We start from the raw sequence: 16,447 nt of genomic DNA, 5'->3' as shown, positions 1-16,447 counted from the left end.
TAGCACATTTAGGAATCACTGACCATGCCCTTCTGGCCTTCTAAAGTTTTATTTATCTACTTATTTTTTTAAAAAGACTAATTTAATTATATGAAAGGCTGAGGTAGAGAGAGAGAGAAAGAGAGACAGACAAACAGACAATATCTTCCATCTGCTGTTTCACTCCCTGAATGGCTGCATGGCCAGGGCTGAGCCAGGCTGAAGCCAGGACCCTGGAACTCCATCTGGGTCTTCCATGTGGGTGACAGAGGAGGCCCAAGCACTCAGGCCATCTTCCGCTGCTTTCCTAGGTGCACTAGCAGGGCGCTGGATTGGAAGTGGAGCAGCTAGGACTTGAACCGGCAGTCATATAGGATGCTGGTATTGCAGGCTGTGGCTTAACCTACTGTACCACAGTGCTTGGCCACAGTCCTTCTGACCTTGACTCTCTTTGTGACCCACGTGGTGACAAATAAATAAGGGGATGACATCCACCTGACAGAAAGTCCCCTGAAGGCAACAGTGGTATTGTTTATCCTTGCTTTCCAAGCATCCAACGCGGGGACCTCAGTATCTTCTTACTCACTTATTTGATACATGTGCTGGGGAGACGGGTTCTCAGTGATGGGCCCTGGTGCTGGCTGTCACTAGCTCTGCACCACGCTGCCTGACACAGGGTGCATCCTGGCCACTGGGGCTGCCATTGTCCAAGATTCCCAGTTCTGGCCCCTTTCCTGGCAGGCAGTTCTTCCATGGGGATAGTGGCCCAGGAGATGAAAGCTTAGCCCCGCTGTCTGGGAAGGTGCTCAGAGCCTCCCAGTGGTTGCGAGAGCATTGATGTGGTCAGCAGGAGCTGTGGCTGGGGGAGCAGAGGAGCTCAGAGTTAGATGGTGCTGGCGGAATGAGTCCTGTGTGGATGAAGAAGGGGTAACATTGGGATTGTGGCATGTTGGTGACATAAAACGTTTCACTGAGAGGTAGGTATTGTGAGCAGTGCATTAAGCCACGGTTTGGGACACCCAAATCCCATATTGGATTGGCTGCTCTGCTTCCAATCTAGCTTCCTGCTAATCCTCCTGGGAGGCAGCAGATGATGGCTCAAGAACTTGAGTCCCTGCCACCCACCTGGGAGACCTGGATGGAGTTCTGGCCCTTGGCTTTGGCCTGGCCCAGTCTTGGCTATTGCAGGCATTTGGGGAGTGAGCCAGTGTTTGGAAGATCTCTTGTGTCTCTCCTTCTCTCTGTCACTCTGGTTTTCAAATCAATCAGTCTTTAAAAAAAAAAACAAAAAACAAAAAACAAAAAACAACTCCACCAAGTTTCCCAAATGCAGTCCACCTGTGCTGAATGTGGCTCTGGTGGAAGCCCAGTTGCCCCCTAGCCTGGGATCCAGCCTTCACACTGCTAGGACATTGAACTTCATCCCATCTGGGTCACTGTTTGGACTGGTGGTATCAGAATCATCTGTAAAAAAACTGAAATCACTTTTTTTAAAAAAAGATTTATTTATTTGAAAGGCAGAGTTACAGACAGAGGGAGAGAGAGGTCTTCCATCATCTAGTTCACTCTCCAAATGGCTGCAATGGTTGGAGCTGGGCCAATCCTAAGCCAGGAGCTTCTTCTGGGTCTCCCACATGGGTGCAGGAGCCCAGGCACTTGGGCCATCTTCCACTGCTTTCCCAGGCCATCAACATGGAGCTGGATGAGAAGTGGAGCAGCCAGGACTTGAACGAGTGCCCACATGGGATGCCAGCACCATAAGCAGAGGTATAGCCTATTATGCCACAGTGCTGACCCAAAAATCACTTTCTTTTAAAGAATTAAAGCAAACATCATGACTGCCATGTGACCCCTGAGACCTGCTCCTCTCTTAGCTCCTTTGGCTGTGAAGTTTGAAATCGCGGATTCTTTCCCACTTAGGGTCAGATATCCACTGTCTTCCCTCACCTTGACTCTGCACGTCATGCTTCCTCAACCTTCCTTGTTTCACCCCTGACCTTGACCCCTCCCCGACCCTCACTCAATCCCTCACCTCCTCTTCTGGGCCTCCTCCTCTTCCTACCGCACTCCTGTCTCCTCTGTACATATCTCCCACCCAGGCCTAGGATAGGCATGTCTGTTTTGCATTTACTTGATAATTTTAAAAACTTGCACATTTAATAATTTAGGGATTTTATTTTGTGTTTTATCAAATTGCCCCAATCTTAAAACTGCCTCCAAACACAGAGAAATGATAAGGGTGCAATGCCCATTATTCTGATTTGACCAGTATATAGTGTATACATGTATCGAAAAACCTCCGTGTGCCCATGAATGTGTACAATTATTGTGTGTTCATTAAAAAGAAACAGATGACAGTTTGGGGAACTATGGTTCCTAGTGCAAGGTGCCTCTGGCCTCCCGCTTCCCCAGTGCTGTCTTCTCATTGTTGGGGTGGGGAAAGTGCTCGGGGTCCCTCACTGAGCGAGGCTCTGCACTTTTGTGTGTCGGTCTGCTCCCTCTGTGACAGTGCCTCTGAAGCTGGTCCAGTTCCGGGCCTCTGACACTGGACGGCTGCACTTGGCTTCCACGCTGGTGAGATGGGAGAGAGTGATACCAGATTGTATGGGAGGGATTGTTAAAAGAGAGTTTGCAATAAGATCAGAGCAACAGGTGAGCAGGGGCCTTCTCTGTCTTGGTCTCCACCACCTGCCCGGTGCCCAGAAGAGTGCCAGTAACAGTTGGCTGATACAGCGAGAGAGCACAGCTGACTGAGTGTTGTGCAAGGCCATTGGTGTCCCCCTAGGAGCGGAGTTCCTTCAGCCTCTTCTTAAGGTGTTCCTTTGCCCCAGGAACCTGAAGGTGCTGAGAGGGCGAACAGAAAGGAGAAAGAAAGTGAAGAGTGGCTGTTGAGCCCAGACTCCCAGGGGAGAGGCTGGCCATGTGCCTCTCCAATCTCTGGCAGAGCATCCCAGCCTCTGCCCCTTGACTCTGGGTTGGGGAAAGCTGCGAGGATCTAACAGTTGCGGCTGCACTGGTCTTGCAGCTGTCCAGACACCCTGTGGTTGCAGCTGCCCTGGGTCTGAGCCCTCAGCCAGCTGGTCCCCCTCAATGTGCTCTTCAGACTGGCAGGAGCCAAAGTGAACCAGAGGAGTCCTGCCCTCTGGCCCAGGCCCTTCACTATTCCTGTGTCCTTAAACCCCACTGTTTAGGCAGTCACACAGGGCTTGGAGCAGCCCCTGGGACCCTGTTCTGCTCCCCAGGGCTGAAAGAGGATCCCTGGGATGCCAGAGGCCTCAAGGTCTGATTAGATTTCAATCCCCATGCAAAATCGTAGAATGTGACACCATCCTGTTTCCCTGTCAATGTTATTTTTTGAGTTTTGCAATCTGGGAATGGGAGCCAATGCGTGGCCTCAGTTTGGCAAGCGAGACCTTCGAGAGTGAATGATCAGTCGGTGCATGCTGTCAGGTATGGAGTGACAGGAAATTGGTGCCTGGATGTGCTGTTGTCAGGGGAGGAGCCTTGAACCAGCTGATCTGAGCTGGAAATTGACCTCTTGGCCCCAGGAGCTGGTGGCAATATGGAGATGGACAGAGGACATGTCAGGGAAGGGAGACTTACCGTCTTATGAAGAAGAGTTCTTTGCAGTGTGAAAAGACCAGGGTAGGAGATAACCCAAGAAAATGACAAAGAGGACAGAGAGGAGTAGGAAGGCTTTCTTGTGTTACTGGTGACCTGTGAATTATAATGCAAGCATGTTGATGGACAGTGCCTTGGCTTTTATTAGCTGACAGCTTATTCCTTCCACTCAATCTAATGGAGACGCACTCTGTGGCCGTCCCCACTCAAAGGTGTACAGGTGATGCAAAGATGAGTCAGGCTCTGGAGCTCTCACAAGAATTGCACTGAGATTGGCAGGTGAGCTGTGCATGGACGAGACATGGAGTGGGTGGCACTCCCTCGGCATCCCTCGGCTGTGGGGGCCTCTTTAGCCATGTCTGCAAAAAGGATCTGCTTTATGTGCTGTCTTGGGGAATGCACGTGCAGGTTTTTCACCAGGTATGGCTCTAAGGCATGTGTTCTGGTTGGTGATGGTAGAGCCAAACTGGGACATGGCGGTGGGAGGATGGTTTCTTGCGTTTTGCCATGCTGTTTGTATAACAGGAGGAGGTAGACTGGGAATCGGGACTCCAAGCTTCCAGACATGGCTCTGCCATGCATCTGTTAGTGAGATTTAGAAGCATGACTTGCTTTTTGCTTCAGTTCATCTGGCCAATGAGGAGGTTGGGTTGCCTGGCATACCATATATGTAAGATAGAAGCTATGCTGCAACATATTCATTGACGCATCAGCTCTGAAAGATGTGGATAGATAGTAAGACTAAAGGGGTTTGTCTGAGAAAGTTTGCAAAATGCTAGGCTGAACAAAGTTCTTGGGTGGTTTCTTCTTCCTATAGATCTTTTCAGAGCCTTTATTAAACTAGCAAGCGGAGTCGCCAAAGAGGAATCTAGAATGCAAGGATTCCCAGGCTCAGTTGCCTGTGGGATTCTTGTGTCAGGAAGGAGTTTACTGAGCGAATGTTCTGGTCATCTACTTTGGGAATTGTGAGGCCAAATGAGCCATTCTCAGCTGCTGATAATTGTATTCTCTAGGGGACATTTGGCAATGGAGAGGCGGGGCTTGGGGTGCCACTGGCATCCAGTGGAGAGAGGCTGAGGGTGCAGCTGAGCTGGGGGGACAGCCCTCACACCAAAGCTTTATCCACCTAAAATGTCAACAGTGTGAGACTGAGGAGCCATGCACTTGACACTCCCCAAAACTCCCTTCCACTCCCAGCTCCTGGGGAGTGGGTGGTTTGAGGACCTGCTCCAACTTGGTAGACCAGTTCACCCTGGGCATCTGTGGCCCCTGAACAAGAAGGCAGGAGAGACAAGGTCCTTCTGCTTCGTCCACGCAGCCATTCACACATTCCTGGCATCAGAACTGTCTGTATCTACAAAAATGCACCCATGTACTCAGCGTGTGCGGTCTGACCTTGCTGGCAGCTCCAGGGCAGGTGGCTAGGTGAGAAGAGCATGCGGTACCCCTTTCCTTGGTCTCGTTTCCACCCTCGGAGGCCAGGCTGGGAGAGCTCACTTTGCTCTGTTGCCTGAGAAACTTGGATTCCAAAACCCACTGCCTGCCAGGAGCCCTTCCCACAGATGCAGCTGAGATTCCGAGAAGACTTGGGGGCTCTCAGACATGCATCATGTTTATGAGGTTTTATAAAATCACAAGATGGTTTTCATGGATGCTCAAGGTACCGCAGCCTTTCCTGCTTCCTCCTGACACTGCCCCCTCCCCCATCCCTTCCCCAAACACATTTTTCTCCAGTAACCAAAACACAATGGGTAATGAAAGTCCCATCAGAGCCTGCCCTGCAGAGACCCAAGTGGGACTGGTGCAATTATGTCTGAAGCAGCCCCTGTCAGGTCTGATTAGCGTCTCCCAGAATCGACTTTTCCTATACACAACTTCAGGGAAACCAGCTTGCAGCATCTCGAGGTACCCTCTTTTTCCACTTGCGCTCCCTTCTCTAGACTTGGGAGTCATGCTTTCCCACCATGAGGCCCTGGGAACCTTGGAGTCTAGGGAGGAAGTCTCCCCACCGCCCACCCTCCCGCACCCTGCTCACCCTGCAGCCCGTCGTCCTATGGGTACTCTCATCAGAAAGGGCTGTGGCCTTCAGGGATGTGAGCCACTTCTGAGCAGCTTACTTCTCCCTGGGAAGACAGTGTAGACAGTGGCCTATAGGGGCTGTCACTCCCTGTAACTTAGGTGAGGGGGGCAGCCCTGGCGAAGCCACACTGACACTTGCTGTATGTGTTTTCCCGTGTGTAGCAGGGAGTGCGTTATCCTGGATCTGAGCGATCAGATGAGACTGGACCAGTGGAATTCCTGCAGCAGACTTTATTGGCCACTGGGCTCTCAGGGCATTGCAGAAAATATTTACTCAATGGGGTCGGTGCCGTGGCTCAGTTGGTTAATCCTCCACCTGTGGCACCAGCATCCCATATGGGCACCGGGTTCTAGTCCCGGTTGCTCCCCTTCTAGTCCAGCTCTCTGCTGTGGCCCAGGAGGGCAGTGGAGCATGGCCCAAGTGCTTGGGCCCCTGCACCCGCCTGGGAGGCCAGGAGGAAGCACCTGGCTCCTGGCTTCGGATCGGCGTAGCGCCAGTTGTGGCAGCCATTTGGGGGATGAACCAACGGAAGGAAGACCTTTCTCTCTGTCTCTCTCTCTCACTGTCTATAACTCTACCTGTAAAATTTAAAAAAAAAATACTTACTTGAAAGGATGCTCAGAGGTGGATGACCTGCTGGCCCTCACAGCCTTGACTCGGACATTGGTTGAGGTGACCCATGTGCTACACAGTGCTGTTTCTTCTGACTGCTGCAGAACCTGTAAATATGGAGATGGAAGCACGGCCCTTGTGAGGTGTGGGGTTAGGCTTAGGGGGGGCCGCCAAGACCTCCCATGCCCACCCCCCAGCACCCTTCTGTACTTGGGTACAGTACCAAGTACCCGCCACCCCTTAGCTAACCCTACCACCACCCTTCATGTGGGTGGTACGCTGAGGCTCGCGAGGTTCAGAACCCGTCTGAGGGTCAGCCATTTAGCCTAGTGGTCTCGATGCCCATGTCCCACCCTGGAGTACTTGAGTTTCACTCTGGCCCCTGACACCAGTTTCCTGCTAATGCAGACACTGGGAGGCAGCCATGATGACTCAAGTAATGGGTTTCCTGCTACCCACCCATATGGGAGACCTGGATTGAATTCCTACTTCCTGGCTCAATTCTGGTTGTTGTGGGCATCTGGGAAGTAGACCAGTGGAAGAGAGTGACTCATTCATTCATTCATTCATTCTCTTTCTCTGTATGTCTCTTTCTGCCTCTGGGAAAAAAAAAGAACCTTTCCTAGGACATGTGAACTACTAATGAGCATAGCTGAGATTTAAACTCCGGTTGGCCCAATTCTAAATCATGCTTGTTCCCCTGTGCCTCCCATGAGGGCTGACTTGAATTGACTCCTTGACTCTAATCTGTAGAAGCTCCTGCCTCTGTGTCCCTGCCAGGCTTGGGGCTCGGGGGTGAGGGAGGGTCTGAGTGATGTCCCTGCTGTCATAGCTCCTGGGTCCTCAGAGGCAGGTAGGCAGGACTGCCTTTGGTAAGAATTGCTGGGTACTGTGCTCAGATGTCATGTGTGCTGGATGCTAGAACTAAGCAGATTTTTTCCAAGCTGTGGCCACAGGCATAAGTGGATTATGAAATCAATGTAGGGAGTTGCAACCAATGTTAAAAAAATAAAAATAGAATCAATCAAAGCTCATCTCTTGTAATAAGATTAGGTATTGTTCATGAATCCCATCTTGTAATTACCTGTGTAGTAGGTATATATGGGGCAGGATGTAAGACATATCTTGTAAAAAAGATTTATTTATCTGAGGGGGAGAGGGAGAGAGAGGAAAGAGAGAGAGAGAGAGATCTTCCATCCTTGGTTCATTTCCCAAATGACCACAGCAAGCATATCTGGGCCAGCTTGGACCTAGGAGCTTGATCTGGGTTTCCCATGTGGGTGGCAGGAACTCAAGTACTTGAGCTATCGTCTGCAGCCTTCCCAGGCACATTAGCAAGGAGCTGGAACAGAAACAGAGCAACCAGGACTTGAAATAGCACTCCGATGTGAGATGCTGGCATTGCAGGTGATGGCTTAGCCCACTGTGCCACAACGCCAATCCCAAACATATTAAGTTGGTTTTCGTTGACACATCATAATTGTACATATTTATGGCAGGGACCCAAACACTTGGGGCATGATCTACTGCTTTCCCAGGCACATCAGCAGGGAGCTGGATCAGGAGTGGAGGACCTGGGATATGAACCAGCACCCACATGGGATGCCAGTGCTGAAGACTGTGCCACATCACAGCCCCAAAGCCCATACTCTAGCACCAGACAACACATGCCAACTTTGGCCTGCGCCACTGTTTCATTTGAAGATGTCCTTTCTGGGTTTGGAGTGAGAAAGGACACTGTCTGCTCACTGGGAAGCCAGAGGGTTTTGAAGCACCCTGGCTCTAGGAAGTGCCCAGGTCCACCGTGGGAACCTGCTTTCCTGATGGCCCCCAGCCAGCCATACTGCATTGTGCAGGGGTCTGGAGATGGCTCTGGCACGTGCCCTCCCCTGTACCTGGCCTATCCTCTCTCAGCCTCAGGCCCCAGGATTGGTCTGGACACCCAGCCCTGTGATAACCCCCAGGCTGCTGCTTGCAGGGCTGTGTTGCGCCAGCCCAGAGGCCAGCAGGCTCCAAGCAGGAAGTGCAGCCCAGCAGAGACCCATGCATTTTTAAACACCTGCCTGCCTTTGCAGGACAGTCCTCAAAAAATTGCCAGCATCATTAGGGCTCTTAGTCATCCAGCTCAGCGGCGGGGAACTGAGGATCAAGGCTCGGTTCCCAGCAGGAGAAGTCCTGAGCCTGGGTAAGGCTGGAAGGGCAGCCCATGCTGCTGCACTGGGGGGATCTCAGCACTGACACTTCCGGGGTGGGTGTGGGCTGATTGGCAGCTAACCCTCAGGATCCCTGAGGACAGCCAGCAGGCAGGGCCTCCCAGCTCACAGCATGACAACAATGCAGAGGCTTTGACTGAGTGCCGACCCTATATCCAGGTCTCACCCAAGTGTGGAGGGCAGACGTGGAGAAGGCAGGGCTGCTGCCCACGTAGGGAGCCTGGTCTACGTGGAGACGCATCTGTGCTCAGGAACCTAAATCTGAGTGCTGTGGGAATCCCGAGGGAAACTGGAGTTGTCATACACAGCCTACTGCAACAGAGAAATCTCAGGTGAGGATAGCAAAGGTTGGAGAGACTATAACGGGAGATCTGGGTGGTGCATTTACACAACACTTTCTGTCTTATGGTAAGCAACCACCAGTCCTCCAACACTGACTCCTCCCTCCCTCCCTCATTCATTCATTCATAAATACCTCCTATGTACCTGCTCTGGTGCTAGGTCTTGGGTCAACAGCAGTGAGCACAGTTGCACTCTGCCTCTCCTCCTGGTTTACGGTCTCTAGACAGAGACTAGCATTAAATAAATCGGCACTTAGCTGGGCGATGAAAACTCCAGTGAGTCTGATGAAGGAAAAGAGTGAGTTGCTATGAGAAAGAGCAAGGAGGCCTTGATTTAGACTGAGCCGTGCTGGGTGCATCTGTCAAAATCGTGCCCGTCTTTGAAGGTTTGCGGAAGTACCACCTCCCTCATTAAATCTGGCTGTGCTGTGCACAGTCTCCTGCCATTTAACAGGTACTGAGCCACACTGTCTCCACCCCCCACTCCAGCATCATAGTCATCTGCCTTTATTTAGTGCGGGGCACTTACTTATCCTGACAGATTTTCAAACCTTGGAAGGAGAGGTTGTTTTATTGCCTGAGAACCAGTTGTGAGTGCTCCATTTCTGAGATGCACAGATGAATTTTTGAATGGATGAGTATAGTCTAATCCCAGAGACCCGCGATGGGATGCAGCGGACCCCTGTGGTGACAGCACAGGTCCAGAGCCAGTCTTCCTGGGCTCAGCTCTGCTGCTTACTCTGTGGCCACGGGCAGGCGCCTTCTGCAAGCCTCAGTGCCCACATCTGCAGGATGGGGAGAAGCTCGAGTCGTCGTGAGTACGGAAAGGGAAAGTGGATGCACAATTCCTTGGGTTCCTACTTGGCATGTCGTGCTTTATTAGCCAGCAGTAATGTGCCAGACAAATCCAACATCTCAGGATTTCCACAGGCCCACTGCAAAGCACTTGTCATTATTCCTGTCTTACAGCTTCCAAGACTGAGGTGTCAGAGGATTTACAAACCTGCTGCAGTTTGCATAGCAAATGAAATTTTAATACAAAACCAACTACTCACACAAACAAACAAGACGAGGCCCATCTGCAAACCAGAACCGTCTGAATTCCCAAGGCTTGTCTTCGGTGACAGTGCACCCTTCCCCTGGGAGCTGATTCTCAACTCCAGGGTCAGATTCTAAGGTGTTGGTGTTTGGGGCCTCTACTGTACCAGCCACAGGCTAATGCTGGCCCTGGGAGGCATGAGGGAGGGAATGTTTAAGTCCCAGGGATCTCTGCTCCATCCATCTCACACAGAGGCTTCTCATCTTCCCAAAGCCTTAGGGTGGGGTGGAGGGAGGCAGCATCCCCAAAGGGTCAGGATAGGGTGCAGCATAAACAAAACACAGACGTCTGGAGGTTTTCAGGTTCAGGCAGACTGCACGTGAGTGGCCAGCCCTGGGTAGGCTTTGCTTCAGATTGGCAGAGCAGGCGTTTGGTTGGTCCTGATTTTTCATCCTGCAGTCTCTGAGTGTGAGAATAGAGTCCCCACCCCCTGGAGTCCCGTCCTCTCCATCAACAACAACAAGCTGTGTCCAAATTCTCTCCTTGGCTCTTTCCTGAGGTATCGGGCACATAGCTGCCAGAGTCTCTTTTGGAAATAAAAAATTATACCCCTTATTTTCCAAATGGAGAGGGCTATAATTTATGGCTAAAACCAGGGTGCTCAGACTGTGAAAATGTCTACTGTTTGGCTGTTTCCATGTCGATTAGAGAAGGCATTTATAGCTCAGACTCCGAGGAGAGGAAGCCGTTTCCTTGTCACCAAGAAGCCCCTTGCAGGTGCCCCCTAGTGAGAGACAGGAACAGGGAGCCCTGCAGGAGGGAGAGCCAAGTCTCCTTAATTTATTCATTGACTTTTCCTCTTTAGAGTGAAAAATAATCACATGCTTTCTGCCAAAACCAGCCCCAAGGCATGGAGCCAACAAAGCATCACATATAATTAGATAATCTAATTTTGAGAGGGAGACCCCCCAGCTCAGGCACCTTCCAGCCGGCAGCAGCATCAACAGTGTCAGAAGGCTGAGGCCCGTTGCTCCTTTGCAGTTCATGTGGACACACACCAAGGACATGGCCTTGGCCGGAGCACCGTCTGTCCTCAAGACTAGGTTTCCTGGGCTGCAGTGGCCAAGTGCTGCAAAGTAGAGAGCTTAAAACGAGAGATGTGTATCGTCTCACAGAGCTGGAGGCTGTAAGTCTGAAGTCCAGGTGTCTGCAGGACCGGACGTGTAATGTGTTTCCCGTGGTGGCCAGCAGTCCTCGGTGCCCCTTCGCTTGTAGCCGCATCACTCTGATCTCTGCCTCTCTTGTCACATGGCCTTCTCCTCCCTGTGTTTCTCACTCCTCCTCTTGTAGGGCAGTCTTTTTGAATTAGGGATCAGCCTCCTCCAGTTTGACCTCATTTTGCAAGACCATGCTTCTAAATCAGGTCACCTTCCCAGGTCCTGGGGGTTAAGATGGGGTCCTATCTGTTTGGGGGACACACTGCAGCCCAGTATGGGTACCTGGTTCTGGCAGGATGGGTGAAGGATTTTTCTGCTGGTGTGAGGAGGTGGAGAAGCCGGGGTTCTCCCTGGGAATAGATCCTTGAAGGGCGATAGGAACCCCAGGTGGAGGACTTAGGCCCTTTTCCCAGATCCAGATCATTCATTCTCCAAAAGTGGTCCCCAGACCAACAGCACCAGTGTCAGCTGGGAACTTAGGAGGAATATGAAGTCTTAAGTCCTGTTGAGCCAGCAGCTCCAGGTTCGGCTCGGCAATCTGTCTCAGCTGTCGGGTACCGCTGATGTACGTTAAAGCTTGAGAACACTCGCCCACGTTCTTGTCCATCCTCACAGCAGCCCTTTCCGATTGGGTTGCCCGTGGATTCTGGTAGGTGTTTGGGGTTAAAGTAGGAAGTTCTTTGGTCAGGTGGGTTTGATCAGTACCGCGTTGGTCTGAGTCAAATATGTCCCTCGAGTGAAGGCCAGTTTTTGAACTTTTGATATGCTTTATGCACTCAATATCGAGTGTCTCTAGGAAGTGGAACTGCCTTATTTCCAAAGTGCTCTAGGGAGGGGCCGTCCTTTTTGTGTGGGGCGTCCTGTTGGATGGGTCTCCTGCAGCCTATGCTGGGGAAACACTATTGGTCCACACATCAAAGCCTTCAACAAATGTTTACAAATCACTTTATAGGAACTGGGCGCTGTGTTGGGGGATACATTGGTGAGAAAGATGCAGTTACCCAGGAAACAAACAGTCCAGTGCAGGAGAGGGCAGCCGAGGCCTAAGTCCCACCTGCCTGCTGTGTTCCTGTGGCTCACAGGCTAAGATCTGAAGATAGTTGAGAAAAACTTTAAATGGGGCATAGTTCATTAAAGGTGAAAATGATATGAAATTCAAATTTCAGTATGCATGAATATAGTTATCTTGGTGCACAGCCATGCTCATTTGTTTATGTAATTCCTGTGGCCACTCTTGCCCTACGACAGCAGAGGTGGGCAGTTGGGACGGAGCCTATAATATTTACTCCCTGGCTCTTGGCAGAAATGATGTGCTGATCCCTGGTGTGGTGAGGCACAGAGCAAGTGTTTGCAGGTGCAAGGTGCAAGGCTGGCCGGTTTTATTGACTCCCGGTGATGGCGCTAGAGGCTTCCTGGAGAAGGGTCTTAAAGATAAGTAGAAAGTCTGGAATATTCTGGGAGGAGATGGTTGTCACAGGCCAAGGAAATAGCACATGCCAATCTCTGAGGCAGAAAAGGGCCATGGAGGAAAGTCCAGTAGAGTGGCACATGGAAGGCCAGTGCAGGTGAGTGACCCGATCATTGGCCAAACACCCAGGCGAGACCGGAAGTGCCAGCGTGTCTTCAAAGGCCACACCGGGGATGGTGAGCTTTACTCCGAGAGCAATGGGAGTCACGGAAGAGTTTAAGCACAGGAAGGATGTGATTGACCCAAACTCTGTAAGGGCTCTCTGACTTCAGAGAGATTACATGGAGGACATGGTGCAAATAATCGTGTAGCTTAGTGGTCAGCAGGGGCTCAGACGTAATAGCTCTCTGTGAAGCCCTCCCCCGCTGGGCCCTTTGTGTTCCTTGACAACTAATGCACCCTGTTTCTGAGGTGCTGCTTCTGTGTTCTTGGACCCTGAGTGATTGATAAACATTTATTGCTCGTTGCTTACCCACTATGAATCCATTAGGCCCAGTGCTTGAAGCTATGTCATGTAAGAATTAATAAGCTCTGGGTCCCGGGGTGTGCATTTGGCCTGGTGGTTAAGATGTCCACCTCCTATATCAGAGTACTAGGGCTCAGTACCTGTCTCCAACTCTTGGTTCCAGCTTCCAGATAATGCAGACCCTGGGAGGCAGCAGGTGATGGCCCAAGGCTGCTGTCACTCACATGGGAAACCTGGACTGGGCTCTTCCAGCTTTGGCCCCAGCCCAACCCTGGCTGTTGTGGGCATTTAGGGAGTGAACCAGCAGATGGAACACATGTTCTCTTTCTCATTAATAAAAATAAATAAATAAAACTTAGAGACTAAGCCCTGGGTCCTGGCCTCCAGGTTCTTAGCTGGGGGAGTGGTTGGTGTATCCACAGGACTTGAATGTAGTGAGGGCTGATCACTAGAGGAATAAGAGATGCTCTTCTAAGAGGGTCGGAGGGGAAGTGAGTAGCAAATAGCGCTGTTGGATGTTGACTCTAATGAACAGATCTAAGGAGGCTTCCCCAGGAAAGCAGCTTTTCAATTGTACTTTGAAGAATGTGTAGGGTGTAGAAAAGCAGGGGTCAACAATGAACTCAACAGGAGTCTAACAATAGGCTTGTGTCAGGGTGTGATGGGTACAGGGAAGGGCTAGGGGAGCGATGGATCTGATCAGGAGGGCAAAGAAGTGGTCTGGAAACTTGAGCCAGAATCCTCATTGTTTCTGTTACTGGTGCTTTAATTCAGGTTGGGCCAAGACCATGAGCAAATCCAGGAGCGGGTCAGCAGGTGGCAGAAAATTGGCTCTTTGTCCGATGGCCAGGGCCCTGGGTTCCTCATCTCGAGACCTCCCATGGCAGGTGCACCCCACACATCCTCTTCCCATGACCTTGTTTGTAAGCATAGGCCTGAACTCTTGTATCAAAGTCAGCCTCTCCAGCCTATTTCTCCTCACCTTTGGCCTCTGCTTTCTCCTTTTGGCCCATCTAGGACTAATGATGCCACCTGAGGTTGTCTGCTTCCTGGTCCTGCTGACCAGGGCTGTGACACAAGGTCGCCTGTAGCCACCTGCAGTCTGAACTCTTTGTTTAAGCACCAGAAATGATGGCACATCCCTTAAAGGCAAATTTGACCAATTAAGTTGTCAAAGTCTTTTTAAAAATAGTGACTTGGTGAGAGAGATACATAGGGAAGCATCTAAAACACAAAGATACAAGACAGTGAGCGCTGATGAGAAAATCCATGTCACTACCAGGTGGCTCAGGAATAGAATACACTGTGTTCTCCCCATCTGTATGTTCTATGGCTGTGGAGCCCATTAACCTTGAATCAAAATTTTGTTGTTGTTGTTTTAAACAGTGTCTTCTGAACACGGACAGACTTTTTTCTTGTTATTCTTGAAACATACATAGCAGTTACATTGTGCTGGCTGTGATAAGTGGCACAGAGATGGTCATGGAGCATGGTGTCAGTTCTGTGCAGATACCACACCTCTGTCCATAAGGAACTTGAGCATGTGTGGAACTGTGCTGCCAGGAGTGCTGGAGCCAATCCCGCATGGATACCTGGGAGCAGCTCTACTAGTGATACTTGCATGAGCTCCCTGCCATGCATCCCTTCTGCCTGGCTGGCTTCTCACCTTTGATGTTCCAAGGCCCCAAGGCTAAGAAATCCTTCTATTCTAAAATGCCATTACCTTTGCCTAGCATCTAGGCAAAAGGAAAAAAAAAAAAAAAGGAAAGAAAGCCTCAGCTGAAGAAAGAGAGAAAAACAGAGCCTCGGGACTTGGGCAACAGTCTGACTTTTCCTCTGGAGCTGCCCACACAAAGGAGATCCCTAGGGGCCATGTTAGGGGCCATGCTAGGGGCCGGTTGTCATGGAAACGTGGGACTTAGGGGCTGCTGCCTTGCAAGGCTCCCCTATCCTTGCTGCTGTCCCTTGTTACCATAAGACACTTCTGAGGTCGGAAAGCCTCCCCCTGTTGTGTTACTGTCTTCCCAGGGCCCACCTGGTCAAGCCTCACCAGGCACAGGAAACTCAGCACTTCTGAAGCGAGACCACATTTCTCTTTGTCCAGATTGCAGTCCTCGGGCAGAAATGCAGCAGAACTGACAACAGTTGAGTCATAATTCACTGGCAAACTTGACATTCAGACGACAGTTTTGCAGAATGCATTTTTTTTTTTTTTGACAGGCAGAGTGGACAGGGAGAGAGAGAGACACAGAGAAAGGTCTTCCTTTGCCGTTGGTTCACCCTCCAATGGCCGCCGCGGCTGGCGCGCTGCGGTCGGCGCACCACGCTGATCCGAAGCCAGGAGCCAGGTGCTTCCTCCTGGTCTCCCATGGGGTGCAGGGCCCAAGCACTTGGGCCATCCTCCACTGCACTCCCGGGCCACAGCAGAGAGCTGGCCTGGAAGAGGGGCAACCGGGATAGAATCCGGCGCCCCGGCCGGGACTAGAACCCGGTGTTCCAGCGCCACAAGATGGAGGATTAGCCTATTGAGCCACGTCGCCGGCCAGAATGCATTTTCTAATGATTGCCTGGGTCCCCCTCTGGTTGGAGTTGGTATGCATAGGCGGAGGCCAGTCCCAACAGGAATGGAGGAAAGCAGTTCCGTGGGAGAAGTCTGACAGGCTTTGGTCTCTTTTTCCAAGAGAAATGAGTGTGCCTATCAGGATTTCGATCGTTGACTCCCTTCCAGCAGGCACTCTTCCATTTGTCCTGGATGCATTGCAGGTAGAGCCACAATTCAGAGAATTATGTGGCAGGGGAAGATGTACCCCATGCCTGCATGCAAGTGTATGTGGGCAGCGCCTCTGGGCTTCCTGTCGGTTCATTTTCTGTATGTGACTTCATCGCAGGGCTCTGTCCACTGTGGCCTGCTGACCAAGGTCTGGAGACAGGGAGAGGGTGTGGGTGCCCCGGGTGTAGCGTGCTGACGCTTCCAGACACTCGCTGTCTGGGTGGAAAACCTCATCCGAAGCCAGACTGAATCACACCAGTTTCTAAGACATTCCTCAACCATGTTAGGCAAAAGAGGCTCCCGCTGACAAGCCGGGGTAGAAGGAAACCTGATATCATTTTGGAAAAACCTTCCTTGAGCAAGGAGGTTCTCACAGCTGGTGAGTCTCTGCCGATGTCCAGGCCTTGGAGGGGTCCCAGGCCACAGGGAGGAGATGGATGGGAGTGTTGGGTGCCAAGTCCAGGGCCGAGGCTTAGCAATGCCGGGGCATTTGCCCTTTCTGATTCTTCTCAGGGAGTTTGAAGTAAGGGGGACGGAAACGCAAGTCCCCGCTCTCATCCCTAGTTGTTGGGTCGTTTTTACTTGACACGAGCAGCCAGTCCAGTCTCTCGTGCCTGGCTACTGTGCTTGCAGTCCAGATC

At 51.2% G+C, this 16,447-nt stretch overlaps 1 protein-coding gene across 3 annotated transcripts in view; it reads left to right on the top strand.

Moving 5' to 3' along the window:
* Positions 1–16,447, top strand: part of KCNMA1 (potassium calcium-activated channel subfamily M alpha 1) — a 782,784-nt gene that overhangs the window by 200,612 nt on the left and 565,725 nt on the right. Inside the window, exon 1 of one of the 3 annotated variants that reach the window (XM_062214105.1) lies at positions 16,119–16,185. The exons of the other annotated variants lie outside the window; for them this stretch is intronic. The gene's annotated coding sequence lies outside the window, so the exon portion shown is untranslated. Of the gene's footprint in view, positions 1–16,118; positions 16,186–16,447 lie in introns of those variants that run through there. 3 annotated transcript variants of the gene reach the window in all.

The sequence above is a fragment of the Lepus europaeus genome, chromosome 17 (genome assembly GCF_033115175.1).
Source record: "Lepus europaeus isolate LE1 chromosome 17, mLepTim1.pri, whole genome shotgun sequence".
Taxonomy (NCBI): Eukaryota; Metazoa; Chordata; class Mammalia; order Lagomorpha; family Leporidae; genus Lepus; species Lepus europaeus.
Note: the sequence above shows the minus strand (reverse complement) of the source record. Positions and strands in the feature narration are given on the sequence as shown.